At 38.4% G+C, this 20000-nt stretch overlaps 1 long non-coding RNA gene across 2 annotated transcripts in view; it reads left to right on the forward strand.

Moving 5' to 3' along the window:
* The window catches only part of LOC135213110 (uncharacterized), a 281005-nt gene that overhangs the window by 259327 nt on the left and 1678 nt on the right, over positions 1–20000 (forward strand). Inside the window, exon 5 of one of the 2 annotated variants that reach the window (XR_010314080.1) lies at positions 14032–14130. The exons of the other annotated variant lie outside the window; for it this stretch is intronic. This is a non-coding gene — a long non-coding RNA (uncharacterized LOC135213110). Of the gene's footprint in view, positions 1–14031; positions 14131–20000 lie in introns of those variants that run through there. 2 annotated transcript variants of the gene reach the window in all.

The raw sequence follows: 20000 nt of genomic DNA on the forward strand, positions 1-20000 counted from the left end.
TTGAAAGATGTTCTTCAACATGTCGTTCTTTCTCTTCTTTTACAGAAGATATATAGATGACACAATTGCTTCATTAGATCTAGGGCGGAGCAGAAAATTTCTTAGAATATATTAATGGCTTACACCCAAATATACAGTTCACAATTGAACACGAAGACGACAATAAACTTCCATTTTTAGATATTTTAATCACTCGAACTCTCCCAGGTTTTAATACAGTGTTTTAGAAAAAGACATTACAGGTCAAGTACGAACTTTTACAGCAATTGCTCTTTCAGTTTTAAATTAAATAGTATTTTCACACTGTTGCACCGTGCCTACATGTTATCCTCTACCTGGCACAACTTTCACGAGGAAATTCTGTTTTTAACTACAATTTTTCAAAAAATAATTCGTATACCATCCTTCTTATTCAATAAGTATGTAAATAGTTTCTTGAATAATATATTTCAACCCCGTCTGTCCATACCTAATGTCCCTAAATTGCTCATGTATGCCTCCATTCTTTTGTACATTCGAAGAAATTCAAAACAAACTCTACAAGACTCAATTCGCAGTACATTCCAGCTATAGACCATCAGATTATGTTAAAAAAAATCCTAAGACAAGGTTGGGTCATTATTTAACCATAAGGATAGGCTTCCTGCCTTGATGCGATCTCTAGTTGGTTTATTGTTTCACTTGCCCAAAATGTAAAAGTTGGGAAATATATCGGAGCCACTAAGAGATTGCTCAAAGTCAGAGCTGATTCTCATCTTGGATAGTCATCGAACTGGATGTCAATTAAAAACTAAAGAAATTTTCTAATATAAGAGACCAACTGTAAGAAATGCAAGACATCATTCACTTATGAAGACTTTAATGTCATCGCCCAAGCCCAACACCCAATGACCACTCTCTCTCCATCCTGGAATCGTTAAACTATTAAACAGCTTGTTCCTTCCCTAAACAGTCAGAACTCTTCCACGATTCTTATATATCGCCTAAGTTGACGTCGTCCTACCTGAAAAACCTGATGAATGTCACTCAGTTCTTAGCTTAGACAGAGTAAGGTACACTTACATTTTAACACCATAACTTTTTATATATACAATTTTTTAAAGTATTTTTTTCTCAGTATTAAGTTTGGTTTTCAATGTTTTTAATAATGTTTTAGCTTTATTTTTGTTTGTTTTAAATTCAAGTTTCTTGTTTTTTTAGACTTTGCCTTTGTCAGTTTTTTTAACTGAGTTTTTTTTTTTTTTTTTATTTCTTTGTATTTTACAGCCCTGATGATGAGACATGTAGTCTCGAAAATTTGGCCAATAAATTAAAAATGCTTACGATGGCTGGTTTTGCTGTTTTTAAATTTTATTCCTACTATATATATATTGTAGATATATATATATTAATAATATTATATATAATATTATTTATATATAATTATTATATATTATATATATATATAAAGAGAGAGAGAGAGAGAGAGAGAGAGAGAGAGAGAGAGAGAGAGAGAAGTAGGGGGAGGCCAGCTCTTAGAGCATTTGGCCGCGATTTTCACAAGTCTCTCTCTCTCTCTCTCTCTCTCTCTCTGTCTGGCCTCGTGGCTTGGCGGTGGCGTGGTAGCATCTGGCAGTATGTCTGGGTCGTACTAATGTTTGTAACAACAGTTTCGGTGATTATTGGATGTCAGGATAAGGTTTTGAAATAATGTATTTTCCCCTTGATTATTGGAGATCTGATGTACTTGTTTACTTGTACAGGAATAGTTTATTTATCAGTATGGCAGACATTAGTCATAAGCGCCTCAATGGCGTGGTTGGTTTGGTGTTTGCTTCTCACCTTGGTGGTTGCGGGTTCGATTCTCGGCCATTCCATTGAGGAGTGAGAGATGTGTATTTCTGGTGATAGAAGTTCACTCTCGACGTGGTTCGGAAGTCACGTGAAGCCGTTGGTCCCGTTGCTGAATAACCACTGGTTCCATGCAACGTAAAAACACCATACAACAAAAAAACATTAGTCATACGAAAGATAAGATTTGTCTATATCTCAAGCTTTGCTTCTTCTAGGAACAGAATACCTTTCACTTATGATTGTACCGAGGTTTTTTTCTGCCCAAAAGTGCTCCATTTATATTTTTGATAATTATTCAGCAAAAAACAGTAGTTAATAGCTAACCGTTCCTATGAACAGTCTGTTATCGTTATACGTACCTAACATGACAGATGGTAATGAGTATAGTGTTTGGCAAGAGTACTTGATATATAGCTACCCGTTCCTATGAACAGTCTGTTATCGCTATACGTACCTAACATGACAGATGGTAATAATTACTATAGTGTTTGGCAGAGTACTTGAAATACGGTCGTGTATTGCTATTTTGAGGAATTCAGAATCCATTTTATGTGCTTAATAATCGATAAATATTAAAGTTCGAGTCATAGCGTTAAGATACGTCAGTTATTTCACAATGAACCTTCTCGTGTTAGGGAATGATTTTGCCAACACATGCTTTATTCTTTTCTAAATTTTCATTACGTAGGGATAATTGCTTAGTGGTGATAATAAAAAAAAGTACTCAAGATTTTATATTTTTACACTCATCGTTATATGTAGAAAGTGCCGAAAGAAAGTAAATCTGTGGTTAGTTTAAAAAACTAATCTTAAAGTTTTTAAGGAGTCGAAGTTGTTTATTCTCATACCAGTACAAAGAATTTCAGTAAGAGAAAAAGAGTTAACTTAATAAGAAAAATATAAACAAGACAAATTAGGCTTTGAACCAAAAACAAAACAGGTCACCAAAATTTTGAAATAATTTAAAGCGTTTTTTTGGGGGGTAAAGCATAAAACGAACATATTGTTGTAGCCAATTAAGTTGGGGACAGGGCCATTTTGCCAATAAATTACAATCCACAGAGTATCCCGGAGGCCAAGTTATTTGCATTAAATTGCCATTTACGGAGCCCTAATGGCCCAGTTTGGACCGACTCAAGTGCCCGAGGCATCCATTGGAAAGTCATGGAGGTGATGTTGCACGGTGCTTTGGCAAGGAGCCCTCCTGCATTGGCTGGCCTTCCTTTTGCATCTCAAATGCAAACAGTACAGTGTTGTGGAATTCTCTCTCTCTCTCTCTCTCTCTCTCTCTCTCTGACTTCCTTTTGCATCTCAAATGCAAACAGTACATTGTGCTGCTATGCAGTTCCCCCTCATTCAAAACAAAAACTCGCTCTCTCTCTCTCTCTCTCTCTCTCTCTCTCTCTCTCTCTCTTGCAGAATCATGCAAAATGCCTAACAGACCTTCCATAGGACAGAATGCAGTAGAAAAGAAAAAGAAAAGAAAAAATACATGAATATGTTTTTTCAAAATTTGTAGTAATAATAATAGGTAAAAATTTACAAAACAGCTGAGTAGAGAATGGACGAATTTGTTTAGGAATCTTGGAGAAAAACAGGCCCTCTCGTAGTCATAGACACCACCCGGCGCTAGGCAACTCATTATAACCAATACTTTCATCTTCTAAGCAAAAGAGTTTAATAAAGATCGGGACGTCTGTATTGAGATTACATCCTCGCCAATCAGATGAAAACTCTGAATACAATATCACAGTTTACCTTAATTATTTTTAGTTGTCCATGTGCCAACGTATTGGTTTGATATTTCTATGCGATGTAAGCTCCTCTTCATTGCAGAATTTCTAGGGAATCTGTCTTTTTTTATTATATAGGAGAATGTAAAGCCAGTTCTCAATGAGCTATAGTAGATTCACATCACCTGTGCATCTGATGTCTAGGCCCAGTCACCCCCCGTTATTTTACAAACGCTCCCCCTGACATTTGGTTATTGATAAGCTAGTCACAGGGGTGGAAACTCTCAGTCTCTATCAAGAGTTCACATAAGTAGGATGTAGGTTCCATCTCTCCTGAGGGATACTTTTGAAAGACGTATCTCTCATGTGAACTCTCGAGAGAGACTGAGGAGAGTTTCCAGCCCTGTGATTGGCTTATCAACAGCAATCAGGAGCGTCGTAAGGGACTGGCCTCGACATCAGATGCACGCTTGATGTGAATCTACTATAGTTTCAACCTTATTACAATTGATTTTATAGTTATTAGTTCATTTTTTAGTTGTTTCCTCATGGGCTCAGTCAGTGTCTCAAAAGATGCCTGCACGTAGTTGCGCCTCAAGAAATCCGTTGTTCCTTGTTAGTCAGTTCAACAATTGTTAATTTTGCAATCTGCTCTTCCAGTTGGCCTTCGGATTACACATGAACATTTTTTCCCTACATTTGCTATGGAACAGATTTTTGGAAACGCCTGGGAATCACACGATTTTGCTCCAACAAATAAGTGACGAGGGTAGACTTCCATGAAAAATTTTTGGCCCTGGCTCTGATTATTTGCTTAAGAATAATAATTTAGCGTCTGCTGGTCTTATTTTTTCATTGGTCGTCGATTCCTCGCAGCACCTTTTCTTTCCTGTGTACTGTGGAGCGTGATTTTTATTTTAGAATATTTTTTTCTAAGGTTATTCCATTAATAGTGAATTTGAACTTTGACATTTCGATTCGCATTTGGCATTTAATTTGTTTTTTTGGCATGTCACATGTAGCCTGGCAAACTTCGAAAGTAGTTTTTTTCATATATTTTTTTTTCAGACAACTCTCTCTCTCTCTCTCTCTCTCTCTCTCTCTCTCTCTCTCTCTCTCTCTCTCTCTCTCTCTCGATAATGCAGCGTCTATTCAATGCGTTGCCAGCTCATCTGAGGAATATATCAGGAGTTGAGCGTAGATGTGTTTAAGAATAAGCTCGACAAATATCTAAGCTGCATCCCAGACCAATCCAGATTGGAGGATGCAAAATATACCGAAGATGTACTAGCAACTCTCTGGTAGACATTAGAGGTGCCTCACACTGAGGGACCTGGGGCAACCCGAACAAGATGTAAGGTCTGTAAGGTCTCTCTCGTTGTATTGTTTTTCTTTTAGAAGCGGAAGCAAATTTGAAATGTTTTCGATCACTGCATGGACAGCAGAGCTTTATAATTTTGCTGGAAGAGTCTGAAATTTATAATATATGTAACTGATATAAAGTGTCCTCTCAGCTATTTCTTGTACAGCATATTTCCGTAAATTTTATCTTACTTCAGCTAGTTTTTAATTATGCTGGTGATTTCGTAAGTAAACTTTTAGATTTATATTCATATCTTGTGTGGTTAGTTTTTCTCATGGAATTCTTTATAAGGAAATTGTAGTCACTTAAATCCATAGCTTTTAGATGTATTTGTTTTCATTTTTTTTATTGTTTTGCGGATATATTTTTATAGGGTTTCTTTTAGCTTAAATTGTTATTCTACGGCTGCTAATGACTATAATCATTATCATTACTGTTTGTGAAAATATTTTATTTCCAGTTGGCTGTCCAGACTTGAAGATATACCTTTTGTAAATGTATTTGAATGGGTCCAGGTATATGTCTCCCCTACCTTCCCGATCCTCCTACCTATCCACTCGGATTTTATTGTTATAGAAAAGAGAGGGAACAGAAAATAAAACCGATGTACCTGGGTTCAGGAGACGACAGCAGGCGCGCCTGATGCCGAAGAATTTTTTGTTCTTGATAAATGAGGGCAATGTCCACAGTCTCCGTCAGCTCATTTCCGGCAAGTATTCGAAGAAAACTGTCAAAGAGGACGTCTCACAGTGTCTGGCTGGAAATACCTGAGAGTAGGTTCAACTCACGTCTTTCAAAGGTTAACAATATTGACTTACAAGAGCTCTGGTATCATTGCGTCATGATCTGAATTAAGTTTATTTCACATATGTACAGGTCAACGCTGTCGAACGTGCAAGAGCTCTGGCGTCACGTCCTTCGCTCAAAAGGCTCTGGAATGATACTCTCCCCTCCCACCCCCATTCCTTCTTTAGGAATCTAGATTTGGTAACTGTTCATCAGTAAGAGATTCCTGTTGCTTTGACTCGACAAATTAGTTTCGTTCGAATTGTTTGTTGGACGTCAAGTGGTCTCTCCTTGGGAATGTTTTGATTCTATTGATCATCGTCCTATACACGGACTATAAGTGAGAAGCAAAAGAAGACAAGTTAAAAAATGCCCCGAAGTTACTTAGGCGCAATCGAGTTTTCTGTATGAGCCGCGGCCCAAGAAGCTTTCCGACACGGCCCAGTGGTGTCCTGCCCTATAGCGTTTGCCAGGCGCATTGTTGTGGCTAACTGTAACCTTAAATATAAATGAAAACTACTGAGGCTAGAAACCTGTAATTTATTATGTCTGATGATTGGAGGGTGGATGATCAACGTACCAATGTGCAGCCCTCTACCCTCAGCAGTTTCTAAGATCTGAGGGCGGACAGACCAAGCTAGCACAAGTTTTCTTTTTCAGTAAACTAAAAAGGCCGTTCATTTCATGATTACCAGACACACACTAGCGCCTCAGCGGCGTGGTTGGTATGGTATTAGCGTCCCACCTCGGTGGTCGCGGGTTCGATTCTCGGCCATTCCATTGAGGAGTGACAGATGTGTATTTCTGGTGATAGAAGTTCACTCTCGACGTGGTTTCGGAAGTCACGTAAAGCCGTTGGTCCCGTTGCTGAATAACCACTGGTTCCACGCAACGTAAAAACACCATACAAACAAACAAACAAAACCAAATACTTATGTGATGAAATAAAGATACCCAATAATAACCCGCTGTCGCAAACGGTTTGACGTTCCGAATGTGATTTATTGAGACTGCCGAGAGAGAAGAGAGAGAGAGAGAGAGAGAGAGCTTATGAAAAAAATGAAATCCGTCCTAAGCAAAGTGTCTTTGTGAAGAAGCCAATTATACCCCCTAAGCTCCTCAAAAGTTTCCTCGACTTAAGCCAATCATATTCTGCCTCCAAAGACCCTTTCAAAAGGGGAGTCGCTCCCCCCTCCTCCTCAGGCAAATAGGATGAAACCCCCTCTCGACGGTTCAGGCGGAAAATGAGCTTTAATGACAGCTAATTATCTTCACTGAATACCTAACTTAAGCGTTATATTGAGTTACAAGTTCGGGTCGTTATTTCTGCTATCGTTATCCTACTATGTAACTGCCGTCATTTGTCCGTTATATATATTTCAAATAACTTTCAAGTCGATTGGTAGCCTTCAAAAACCTTACTGAGGTTTTTTGAGAGAGATAATTTGTATCGTTTCTTTTCATTACCCAACTGGAGACTTCGGTTTTCTAGCTGAAAGATTTGAGGGCGTCAGTTCTCTCCGGAACGCATTTGATAAAAACCGACGTGGGTATTTTGTAATGTTCTCCTATTATAAGTATATATAATGAACCAGTTTCTCTGGAAATGTTAACATTATTCGTTAGTGATATATAAAAATAGCGTGCAAAACGATTAATGCTGTATGTTGCTAATTATGTACGATGCGAAGGAAAAATAGTTGGCGGTTTATCGAACGTTTGCTTATTCAGTGTTCTTTTTTTTTTAAAGAAAAATGTGGATGGGTAAATTTTAACTTTGAAATTAGATATATGGGTTCAGATTTTTGCTGTTTTGGCATATCTATTGAAAATAAACGCACTAATAGTTTGTACATAAGTGAAGAGAGGCTATGGTTCAACACGCTCACGTGAATGACTCTCTCTCTCTCTCTCTCTCTCTCTCTCTCTCTCTCTCTCTCTCTCTCTCTCATGGTGGCATGAGGTACAGACCCATGTTAGTGGCCACCGACATAAAAAGAAAATTCTAACTGGTCAGGGCGTCGTCTAGCTACGTGGAGTATCTATAACTTATTGGGCGTCATGAAGAAAATGGCTTTTATTCTCTCCAAAAACCCTAAGACGTTTAGAGGACTTTTTCCAAGGGGACCGCTATGCGGGTTGGGTTAGGGGAGGGGAGTGGGGGTTGGGGATGGGTGGGGGAGTTTCTGTGTGGAAAGGACCAAGACTCCCGTCATTTCAAACTACATTTTGGTTTTTGACTGGAATATTTGTTCAGCTTAGTGATTGTAATTATGTGTTTGTCAGCCGAAAGCGTTGTTATTGTAGACTCCTTTTTGGATTTGCAAAAGTGACTTTTATGATTTAGCCAATGAAACCCGGATGAGTTTTAAACAATACAAATCCCTGTTCTCAGTGATTTCCGTTGTTGGGATGCTCGATATACAGGGTGTCCATAAAGTCCCAGTACCATTACAAGTATTTATTGCTCAGAATGGTACTGGGACTTTATGGACACCCTGCATTTGGCACTCGTTCTAGTCTGCCCCGTTAGCTTAATGAAATGAAGCCTTTATGTAATAAATAGGGGAAAGGGAGAGAAAGGGATTCAGGACTTGAGGGGAATGAATAATTATCCGCCGAAGGAACCTAATGCAGAGGGAGAGGCTGTTGAGCAATTGGATCTCAGACTAAAAGGTGCAAAAGGAGAGCTAATGACTGACGATAATGCCGCTGTCCAGGGTTGATGGAGTGAGTGTTTTTAGTATTATGAAAGGTAGAAGGTAGCAGAGAGGAATAGTGTGGAGGGGTCTGTATGGAAGGAGTGACATCACAAAGGAGTAACATTAATAATACCGTATTAAATAAAAATGATTAGATTTAAAATAAAAAAATAAAAAAAAGAAAACAGAATCACTGAATTGTCAATACATTTTGAATATTGTTGCTATGGTTGCCACTCCTTTTGAAATTTATATCCGAGTTTGCGCTCCTTTGCCATGTCACTACTAAGAAATGTCACTGCTTTGAATAGAGCCGGTGTGGAGAGCTAGAAGAAATGATGTAAGGAAGGAGAGAACATCTAGAAAGAGCTGACTAGATAGCTTAAAATGATTATTGGAAAGGAGGAACTTCAACATCCGGGAACCGAGAGAGTGCAAAGGAGATGAAAGTGAATTGCTGCTGTGCATCGCCCACAGGGGTTTTGGAGTTGTTGCTGATGACCATCTTGATATAAGGAGCTGCATATTATTCATGTCTTTATGTTTTCTGCTCCAGGGTTCATCCACGATTCAGCAGTTGTGATACGAATGTGACCTTCATTGTTGTATTGTCTTTATGAGGGAGCCTGACTTCCAGGGGAAACATGTTGTCGTTGGGGAACATTTATATTCAAGTATGCACTTATATGTATGTATATATAAACCCTCATGTTGAATACTCTTGACTTTTCGAATTATTGATGTGTTTTCAATAATTGTTACCTTCCCCACGTGAATAAAGCTTTGCAGGTTTTATTTTTCTGCAAAAGAAAACTGCTGAGATGGCTATTTGTCTGTCCGTCCGCACTTTTTCTGTCCGCCCCTAGATCTTAGAAACTACTTAGGCTAAAGGGCTGCAAATTGGTATGTTGATCATCCACCCTCCTATCATCAAACATGCCACATTGTCGCCTTCTAGCCTCAATAGTTATTATTTTTTTTAAGGTTAGAGTTAGCTATAATCGTTAGTCTGGTAACGCTATAAAGGAAGTGCCTGCTTAATTTTGACGATTAAACCAGCCTTATGCCAGCAGGCTACTGCGTGCAAGGTAGTGTAAATGGCTCAATGTGTGTGTGCGCGCGTGTGTGTGTGTGTAGGAGATTTGGGCACTGCAGATAATGTTGTTGGAAGTTTTCTGCACAAGAGTCCTTCCACGATTCACCAGTTAGAAGTATGAACGTGACAGTGCCTCGTGCATTTTACATCCAGCCATAAGCCAGGGAAGAAGCGTCTTTAAGTGAAGAGAAATCGGAAGTGAATTACGAGTATTTACTCGTAAAAATGAGAGATTAAATCAAATATACGTCCTTAACTTTGAATATGCATAGACTATTACCTTTCAAATGAGGAGCACAATCCTGAGACGGAACGTTTTTCTTCTTACTGATACATTTCGTCTTGGAACACGCCCACATTCTCTCTCTCTCTCTCTCTCTCTCTCTCTCTCTCTCTCTCTCTCTCTCTCTCTTTGTAAATATAGTATGCAGTGTCATCACAACCTATTTCCTCACCAATTTGCAACTTTTCTCATCTCGTTCCGGTCGAGGCAGTGAAAGGACGCCAATTTCGAGCGACTTCTTTGAAGCGACTCCTCCTTCCGAGCGTTAGAATCGAGACGTTAAGAATTGGGTCATGATAATACTAATGGCGAGAGAGAGAGAGAGAGAGAGAGAGAGAGAGAGAGAGAGAGAGAGAGAGATAATACTGCGAACTACAATTCTTCACTTATCGAGGAGAAAGTAAGCTGAGAGAGAGAGAGAGAGAGAGAGAGAGAGAGAGAGAGAGTGAGAGAGAGAGAGAGAAACTGTGATTAATTCTTAAAGCGAAAGAAAGTAAGCTGAGAGAGAGAGATAGAGAGAGAGAGAGAGAGAGAGAGAGAGAGAGAGAGAGAGAGAGAGAGAGAGAGAATACTGTGAAATATAATTCTTAACATCGAGGAGAAAGTAAGCTGGAGAGAGAGAGAGAGAGAGAGAGAGAGAGAGAGAGAGAGAGAGAGTGATACTGTGAAATATAATTTTTTATACATGTAGGAGAAAAGTAAGCTTTTGATATTCGTGTTATCATTACATCTTGACGGCTATAGTATTATCAAGTAAAAGAGTATCATAATAACTCTTTATGCATTTTGTAACTACATTTTTTTAACTTTTATACATTTTTAACTATACATTTTTAACTCTATACATTTATATACATTTTAACTGTATATACATTTTTTTCGTAAGCTCCCGGTATAGGATATGTAAAAAAAAAATGATAAAAACAATTTAGGGATGGGTCGGGATTAAGGATTATATAGATACTTTGGCAGAATGGTCTGTTGAGTGATTTTGTATGCGACTGCCACAGTAGACACGTTGCAAATACCTGTATCGAGCGATGCATAGAGCGAACAACGAACATGTGTGCAGTGCAAAAGGTTGATGAAACTGGATTCCATGTGACAAACGAAAATTGAAAGCTGCAACTTACTTTCTCATGCGCTGTTAGCAAAAGCGTTTTTGCATATGTGAATGTTCATATTCCTCGTTCGCGCGCTTTTTTTTTTTTTTTTTTTTTTTTTTTTTTTTTTTTTTTTTTTTTTTCCTCCGGAACCTATTGTCGAAAAATTCCATCACTGTTCTGCACCCAAAATGCAAGTAAGTTTTATTTTTACCGCCCTATTTTTATTTTCGGATCGACGTATAGTAGTAGTACCTGCACTCGGATTTTCATTGTAGGAATATACTGTAAATGGCGCTTTTTTTTTTTTAATCGCAATCTACAAGTGTTTATATTGGCTGTCTTTCGTCGCTGCAAAAAGTCTGATGCATTCATCAGACAGTTTCGTTCAAAGCATGCAAAACATTCACCAATAGTTATATACTTTTCCTCTTAGAGGGAACCATTCCATCCCATGAACATTGCAATCGATGCTGTATTTACAGAAGAATGTTCCGTCGGACATTTCATACGTAATGTTTTTCGAATTCACTATTGCGCCTTAGAAATGACTTCCTTTTGGGCCCGCCTGAGTCTTTGGGAATTTTGATTAGATCACGAGTTTCTGGTGCGAGTTAAGAAGAATTTTGAACAAACTGGTTCTGTCTTGATGTAAAAGGACTACAGCAAAGTGGAGATAAAACTGGACATTCTTAAGTGTGTCTGCCGCAGCAATAATATTTATGTTTCAGTTGGTATTTCTATATCTTTTTTTGTTAGGTATGGCATGCAAATATCTTGTAGGGATTAATTCTACAAGATAAAGGGATTATTTCATAGATTTCCTCGTTTGCCAACCTTGAAATAGTTAATAGGTTTAGATTTCCCGACCCATGATGACCTGTAGTTTTTAAGGAACCGAGAGTATCAACTCATTATTACGAAGACAGGGGTCATATATTTTAAACCGTATGTTCATGTGTAGCTTGTGAAATATGTTAGAAAATAATACATTTTGTGATGTTTCAGTGACCAGTTAATGCAGGAAAATTCAGATTTAGAGCCCTTTCAGGCTGTCATTTCCGTTTGGCAGTAAGTCCGTATTTAGTGTCTGTGTGTTTATATTATTATTATTATTATTATTATTATTATTATTATTATTATTATTACATTATTATTATCGAGTTTCCCTTGTCCTTAACACTGTTCCTCAAGACTTTTGCATAACCCCGAGTGGATTTTGTCCCACTAGAGCAGATTTTGTTCCCCCTAAATGTAATTAGAACTTGCCCCCAACACATCTGCTAGGAATAAAAGTTAGGGGAAGAGGGAGGGAGGGAGAGGGAGGGAGGGAGGGAGACAAGGTTGAGGGGAAAATATGAGCTGTAGAAAATTTCGTGGTTTGTCGCGTGGCAGCAGCCTGTGAGGGCGTGGAGGTAAGATAAGCCGTGGCTCCATACCCGAAGGCTGGGCAGGAAAGGAAAGGAACCGTGGCAAAAAACGTTCACGTTAGGATGCAGTGATCAAGTGAGCCTACGTTCACCAAAAAAATAAACCCGGAGCCTCTCTTGTCGTCAAATATTTATGGCGAGCTTTACTACTGTAAACGGGAAAACCAATTCGGTGGAACTTATTTTACGTTTATTTCTCTCCCAGTAAGCCTAAATTTAGTCCTTTCTTGATTAAATGTCGTCCATTGAATTAAATTTCTTTAGCGATTTTTAAACCCTTATCATGGAAACCTCAAATTAGTTACTGTGGCTTTTTTTTACGGATTTTTTTGGAATCAAAATTAGGTGGATGGAGTATTCTTTGGTAACAACATTGAAATTTTCCATGGTGCCATCAGTGGTCAATGCTTCGTTGCCCTCGTAGACCAAAGTAAAAAAAATGAAAAAAAAACATGGGTATGTAATTAACGTATGGTAATGTTTATGCCATGTAATGTATTCTAATTATATACAATAGATTATATTATATACATACATTTTTATATATACAATATATTTATATTATATTAATATTAATGTGTGTGTGTGTGTGGTATTTATATATATTATATATAGCATATAATAATATACCTGATATATAGTAGTACTATAATAGATATAATTAATATAATTAATCACACAAAGGTTACTTCAAGAACAGGACGCGAACTGGAAAGGGATGGAATGTTTCAAGGAAGGATTAAATTTCATAAACAACAAAGGCTTGGCATCGCGGAATCAACAAGGGCCAAAGGGAATCAAAAGGGAATCCGGGGCCCCGGAGCGTGTAAACAAAGCATATACAATGTTATGCAATGTTAAGAGGTCACTAAAGACTACGGAAGCATTCCCGTTACTCAAGGCACCGTGCAATAGTCAGAATTCCGCCCCCCCCTTCCACGATATTTGATTTTTGCTTTTGATTTTATTTAGTATATATTTGTCCAGTGAGAAGTTATGATTGTTCATGTTTAGTACCAGTACAATGAGGGTTTAACCTCAAAGTTTTAGAAGACAAACTGAAACTTTGCGAATATGTAGAGGTGAATTGTGTTATCTTCATACAAAAAGTCACAAAAAATCCAGTGACGGGTTTTTGAGTTAAGGCCACAAAAAGGGCGGCCATTTTGGAATTTTTCAGTTTTCTCATTTATTGCTCCTAAAGGGTAAAATATTGAATTTGTAAATGAAATACACTTCAGGTTTTTATAATATGATACTTGTAGACGCTATTTACATAAATTTTTTAAGTACTAACAGCATCAGTGTGAAATTATGTGCCTTTATTTTTAAAAATTTCCGTTACTAAGCAGTTGACAGGTAATATTTCCGTTCTGCTATTGGAAAAATAATTTGTATATCAAAATTATTATCTAAATAAATCATCTGCAGTAATTTTTCTTGTCTTTTAAATGGACACCAAAAGGACATTTCTTTCTATGACATGCCACTGCCGTAGTATCTTTGTTTGAATATATTATATATATATATATATATATATATATATATATATATATATATATATATATATATATATGTATATTCTTACATCTGCAGGCGTACTTTTTTCCTGTATGTGACAAATCAGTATATAAATAATACATACATACTATAAAATGTTTAGTACTGCATGATCATTAATGTTTCTCTTTTTTTCAAGTAGAGTGAAACCCAGCAAATTCAGCCATTGAAAAGGCACAGAAATGGAAGGACAAATCGAAATTTTGCATATTGTACGAGCCCACTGGCAATAACTGTTTTGAACTGTGCGCGCATTGAGTTTTGGAAAATAAAATATGAGAGTTAGTACTTTCAAAAGAGGACAAGTGTAAAAGAATTACTGAAAAACAAGAGCTCCGTTGTTGCCCATGTGAAATGTAGAAAAGACTACACACGTCTCTCTTAGTCCACACCTAGATAAGTTCACATGACCCATGAAATCAGGCAAGAGTTCGATTTTAAATCCGTGCTTATTTTGCGAGAAGAAAATTGCTGTGGATGTGAGAAAATTCAGGAAGACAACTTCTTAAGAGTTTAGTGTCGTGGAAACACTAGAATTTGTAAACAACATTCGCACAAATGCTGAAAAACCTTGTCGCAGCTGAGGGACGGTACCATCGTACATGCTACAAATACTTGTTGAGGCCAGGCAGTGCAAAGCCAGGAACAGCTACACTACAAGGACGAAAAATGGATAAGGAAAAGTCAATAGCATTTATCAAACTGTGCGAGTATTTGAAAGAAAATAATGAATGCCAGTATTCTATTGATGAATTAACGTCAATTATGAGTACCAATGAAAACGCTGGTATTAATTACGGTAATCAATACTTGAAGAAGAAACTCAAGAACCATTTTGGAAGTCAAATAACAATAGTTGATAAGATAGGTAAGAGTGGAGTGGTGTGTTTCACTGAATGTATGAAAGATATTTTGACGGATGAATGGTATGATGCACGAAAAAAGTGATCCTGCTGAAGATACTAGAAGACTGATAGAAACTGCTGCTTTGATAATTCGAAATGACATTCGTTCAAAAGCTTACAATTGTGAGGTATTCCCTTCAGCAGAGCAAGTAATTTCTGGAAATTGTGAGCTTGTTCCAGATTATCTTCGTATGTTAATTGATGGAATCTTGAAACCGAAAAAAAATGATAATCAAATACAAAGAAAGTCAATCAGTATACAGCATGCTATCATTGCTGCTCGTTCTAAATATTTGTCTAGCCCATACACTTTGGTCTGGGTGTCATCTACACAGAAGTATGGATCAAGAGTACTGATTGACATCGTTTCTAACCTAGGATTCTGTGCCCCATATAGAGAAGTATTGCTGTATGAAGCATCAGCTACAATGAACCCATCAACTGCAGTAGATCCACGGTCATAGATCCAATTTGTATATGATAATGCTGACTATAATGTTGCAACTTTAGATAGTCATAATACATTCCACTCAATGGGAGGAATCAAGTGTGTGACACCGGCAGATCAAGTTCATGAAAACACGCCCATTCCCAGGGCTGAGAGATTAATGATTAATGATACACAGATTACTGTCAATGCAAACCAGTTATTCCATCGAATTATATGCGTTGCTAGAAGTGATTCTGACCTTGCATCATATCTGGGATATAAACTTGCACCTCAACCACCTTCCCTCTTTGGTGATTTTTCTAAGAGAAAAGCAAAAAAATCTGCTCTTGTACCAGTCATTGAGGCATTGGCACCCTGTGAAAATGTTCCTACAGCTGGAGCCGTGTATATTTTAGATGGTGGGTACCTTCTTCATCATGTTGTGTGGCAACGTCCTGCTACATTCAGTCAGATATGTTCTCAGTATACATCGTTCATTAAACAGAAGTTCAGGAACGCACACACAGTATTTGATGGCTATGACACCCACAGTACAAAAGATGAAGAACACTTTCGTCGAGGAAGGACACAATCATCTAGAGTTATAACTGTAGAAAGCCACATACAGGTCCCGGTGTCTCAGCAGGAGTTCTTAGGAAATATTAAAAACAAGATAGGATTGATCAAACTCCTATCTACCCATCTGGAAGCTGCTGGCTGTAAGGTCCATCAGGCAGAGGCAGATGCTGACAGATTGATAGTAACAACAGCAACTCATTTACGAGATTCAGGACAAGAATCAGTTATTGTGGGGGAGGACACTGATCTTCTTGTCCTCTTAATTGCACTTGCCAAACCTCAGACTGATATCAGAATGATGATCCCAGCAAACAAAGCACATCCTGATAAGATATTCAGCAGTGAAAGAATTCAGAGCAAAATGGGGGACATGACTGACAGCTTGCTCTTCCTGCATGCAATAACATGTTGTGATACAACCTCTGCTCTGTATCGCAAGGGTAAAAGGGTTCCTTATAAAAGATTACGGGTGGATCCTGTACTAAGTCACAAGATGCAAATTTTTAATGACCCCCAGGCCTCTGCAGATGATATAGCTGCTGCTGGAGAAGCATTTCTTCTTGTCCTGTATGGAGGAAAGCCAGAAGGTAGTCTTGATAAACAAAGGTACTTTAATTACTTAAGGACGATAGCTAAACAGCCTGTACATGCCAAATTTGATCTAACTACACTTCTTCCAACATCAGCAGCAGCACGCCAACATTCTTATCGTACCTTCCATCAAGTAAAACAGTGGCAAGGGATTACTCTTAGACCCCACTGACTGGTGTTGGAAGTTAGAAAATGACGACTAAGAGCAGTAACATCGCTTAAAGAGCCCGTACCACATTCCCTACTTCATCTTATAACTTGTAATTGTAGAAAAGGTTGTGAACTGAACTGCGAGTTCAGGAGAAGTGGACTTCCTTGTACACATATGTGTGGGTATTGTGCTGGGCATGGGTGCAATAATCAATGTTCATTTGATGAAGATAAAGAATGGGATATAGATGGATATGTAGAGGAACATAGCGAAACTGAAAATGAAGACTATTCTCAACCCTTACAGAAAAAGAAAAGGAAATAATTTACGAGGAATCAATAAGAATGATTCATATTTTTGTTTTTAGCGTAATTAATGCATATCCCTTGTGCGTAAAAATGGAGTTTCATCAAGTTGAAGTTATTTTTTGTCTGTACAGCTGTATAGTTGAAAACTAATTTTGATCATTTTTTTCCACATTGTATTGTATTGCAAGTAGTTACCTGTTATATGCTCAGTTCACTACATACTTTTTATGGTAATGTGGTTATGTGATCTAGAATTTATCCTCAACTAATTATAATGTCATAAGAATGTGATCTGTGAATGTCTTCAACAGCAAAATGTTGACGATTGTATGGTAGGAACTAGGTAATTGCTAATGGCACCAATTGAAGTACATGTATTCAAACGAAGATACCCCCGCAATGGTGCGTCCTAGAAGTGTCATTTGAAAGACAAGAAGATTCTGCGGATTGTTTATTTAGGTAAAAATTTTGATATACCAATTATTTGTCCAATAGCAGGAACAGGAATATTCCTGTCAACTTCGAGTAACAGATTTTTAAAAAAATAAAGGCACATAATTTCACACTGATATATCTAGTACTGATGAAATTTACTCAGATAGCTTCTAAAACTACCATATAATACAAAATAATGTATATTTCATCTACCAGTTTTATTTTTTTACCCTTTAGGAGCAATAAATGAGTAAAACTGAAAAAAAAAAAAAAAAAAACCCCCCCAAAAAAACAAAATGGCCGCCATTTTGTGGCCATAACTCGAAAACCCGTCACTGGATTTTTTGGGACTTTTTGGATGAAGATAACACAAATCACCTCTACATATTCCCAAAGTCTCAGTTTGTCATTCTAAATTTTGAGGTTTGAGCTAAAATTGACCTAATTGTACTGTACTAGTTAGAGTATTGTAGTTTTTAGTACTGTTCCGCCGGTATGGTGGCTAGCGTCGTGATGTGCCGGTCAGATGATCAGACACTGCTGCAGTGTTGGGGGGTCTTTAGCGGGGGGAGGTTGAAACCGATATTCTTTGGATCTTCAATGTCAAGTCAATGGCCCCTTTGGTGTGCTTGTTCTGTGTGAATAGGTTTCATCCTATGAAAAATTAACATTGCTAAAATTTAGGCAAGGAATACAAAGCAAAGCCCCAGTTGCCAAACACTTGTTTTGTAGGTTCGTTCAACTTTACATCATGCAAGGAAATCTTGTGCTGGTAGACTCACCTGTTATTTGAGCTTCCCCCATGTTTAGTATTATTGTAGATTCACATCACCGGTGCATCTGATGTCTAGGCCAGTCCCTTATGGCGCTCCTGATTGGCTGTTGATAAGCCAATCACGGGGCTGGAAACTCAAGTCTCTCTATAGAGTTCACATAGGCAGAGTGTATGTTCCACCTCTCCTGAGGGATCCTTCAGGAGAGGTGGGACATACATCCTGCCTATATGAACTCTCTCGAGAGACTGTGAGAGTTTCCAGCCCTGTCATTGGCTTATCAACAGCCAATCAGGAGCGTCGTAAGGGACTGGCGCAGACATCAGATGCACCTGTGATGTGAACTATAAGACCTCATAGGTGACGCGTAGCTAACAAGCCAAAGTAGCGCTCCTTATTGCTCAGTTTTTGAAAATACCTTCTGGAAATTACGTGCAACGCTTATTAGCGAGGGTGACGCGGCGCGGATGACGTCGGTCGAAGCAAACGTTCTCTTCAGAGAGAAAAATCCAGGTAGAGGTGTGATTAGCGCGAGGATTAAGGCGAGGATAGAATCTCAGGAAAGAAGGAACCCCCTGTTGTAGTCCTAATGAGAGCGTCGTCTAACGAGGAAACGTCAAGGTGGATATGAACGGGTTATTATAGACTTCCATTAGAGACGGAGTTGTGGGAGTTTATGCAACAAAAAGGGCAATTACTTCAGTAAAATCTTTATTTACGATTTCGTGTGACAAACTGGTCTTAGCAACTACCGGTCAATGTAGAGATGCGAGTATTCTCTCTTCTGTGGGAATACGTGTGTTAAGCGTTACAATTTTAATGCTCTGTGAGTGTGTGTGTTTGTGTGTGTGTGTGTGTGTGCGCTTGAGGTACTTCTGCTGTATCCTACTCTATCGAAAAACCTTAGGAGTACATGTGTGCGTTAAGTGTTACAATTTTGATGTGCTCTCTCTCTCTCTCTCTCTCTCTCTCTCTCTCTCTCTCTCTCTCTCCTCAGTGTGCTTGAGGTACTTCTGCTGTATCTTCCTCTTTTGAAGAACCTTAATGAACTGTTCTCCTGTAGGTGTACCAGCTTTTCATTGTAGTACAGTTCCTTTGAGTGAGCTCAGTCTCCAAATTGAAACTTTCTCATTGCAGACGCTGCTATTCCGCTCCTTTTCCACGAACCGTAGCTATTGCCAGCGTCTTATTATATGAAAAGCCGCCTGCTATTAGTTTTTGAGAGAGAGAGAGAGAGAGAGAGAGAGAGAGAGAGAGTAGGAGAGAGAGATAAAGAATAAAGTAGACACAAGTTGACTAGTATTAAGATGTCATTCTCGAATTGGTTGAACTTAACGGATCCGTTTCATTGGTATTTCCGGTAACAACTAAGTTGTCTTTATGATTTGGGGCCGAGGGGGCGGTGCTGGAGTGGGGGGGCCTAATGAAAATATGTTCAAGGCACAGAAAAACAAATGGCCAACCAATAATGTAAACATGTAAACAGATTGGCTCAAAGTTAAGACGGCGGGCGTTCGTTCATACCAAACAAAAGGACATGGAGCAGGTGGAGATTCTATCACGTAACCCAGTGGGGCGGGCGAAGGGAGAGAGGAGTGGCCTTCTGAAACTCCCCCCGCACCCCCCTGACTGACAGACTTAATCTCGGCCACTGATGCGGGGACGCTAACAAAATGGAATTCCGAAAAGGCGATTCGATCTCTTCAATAATCCCGGCGCTGTAACCTGTCCTGTACCGAGTTGCTTGATGTATTGGTTACTTACGGCCGAAGGCTGCTTGCTCGTACGAACAAGGGACTCGTGTGCTTACACAAGTTTTATATTTAATGCGTTGGTGTGCACTTGACAATCTTCTTTTCATTTCTCTCTCTCTCTCTCTCTCTCTCTCTCTCTCTCTCTCTCTGTATATATATATATATATATATATATATATATATAT

Source organism: Macrobrachium nipponense, chromosome 19 (genome assembly GCF_015104395.2).
Source record: "Macrobrachium nipponense isolate FS-2020 chromosome 19, ASM1510439v2, whole genome shotgun sequence".
NCBI classification, from domain to species: domain Eukaryota; kingdom Metazoa; phylum Arthropoda; class Malacostraca; order Decapoda; family Palaemonidae; genus Macrobrachium; species Macrobrachium nipponense.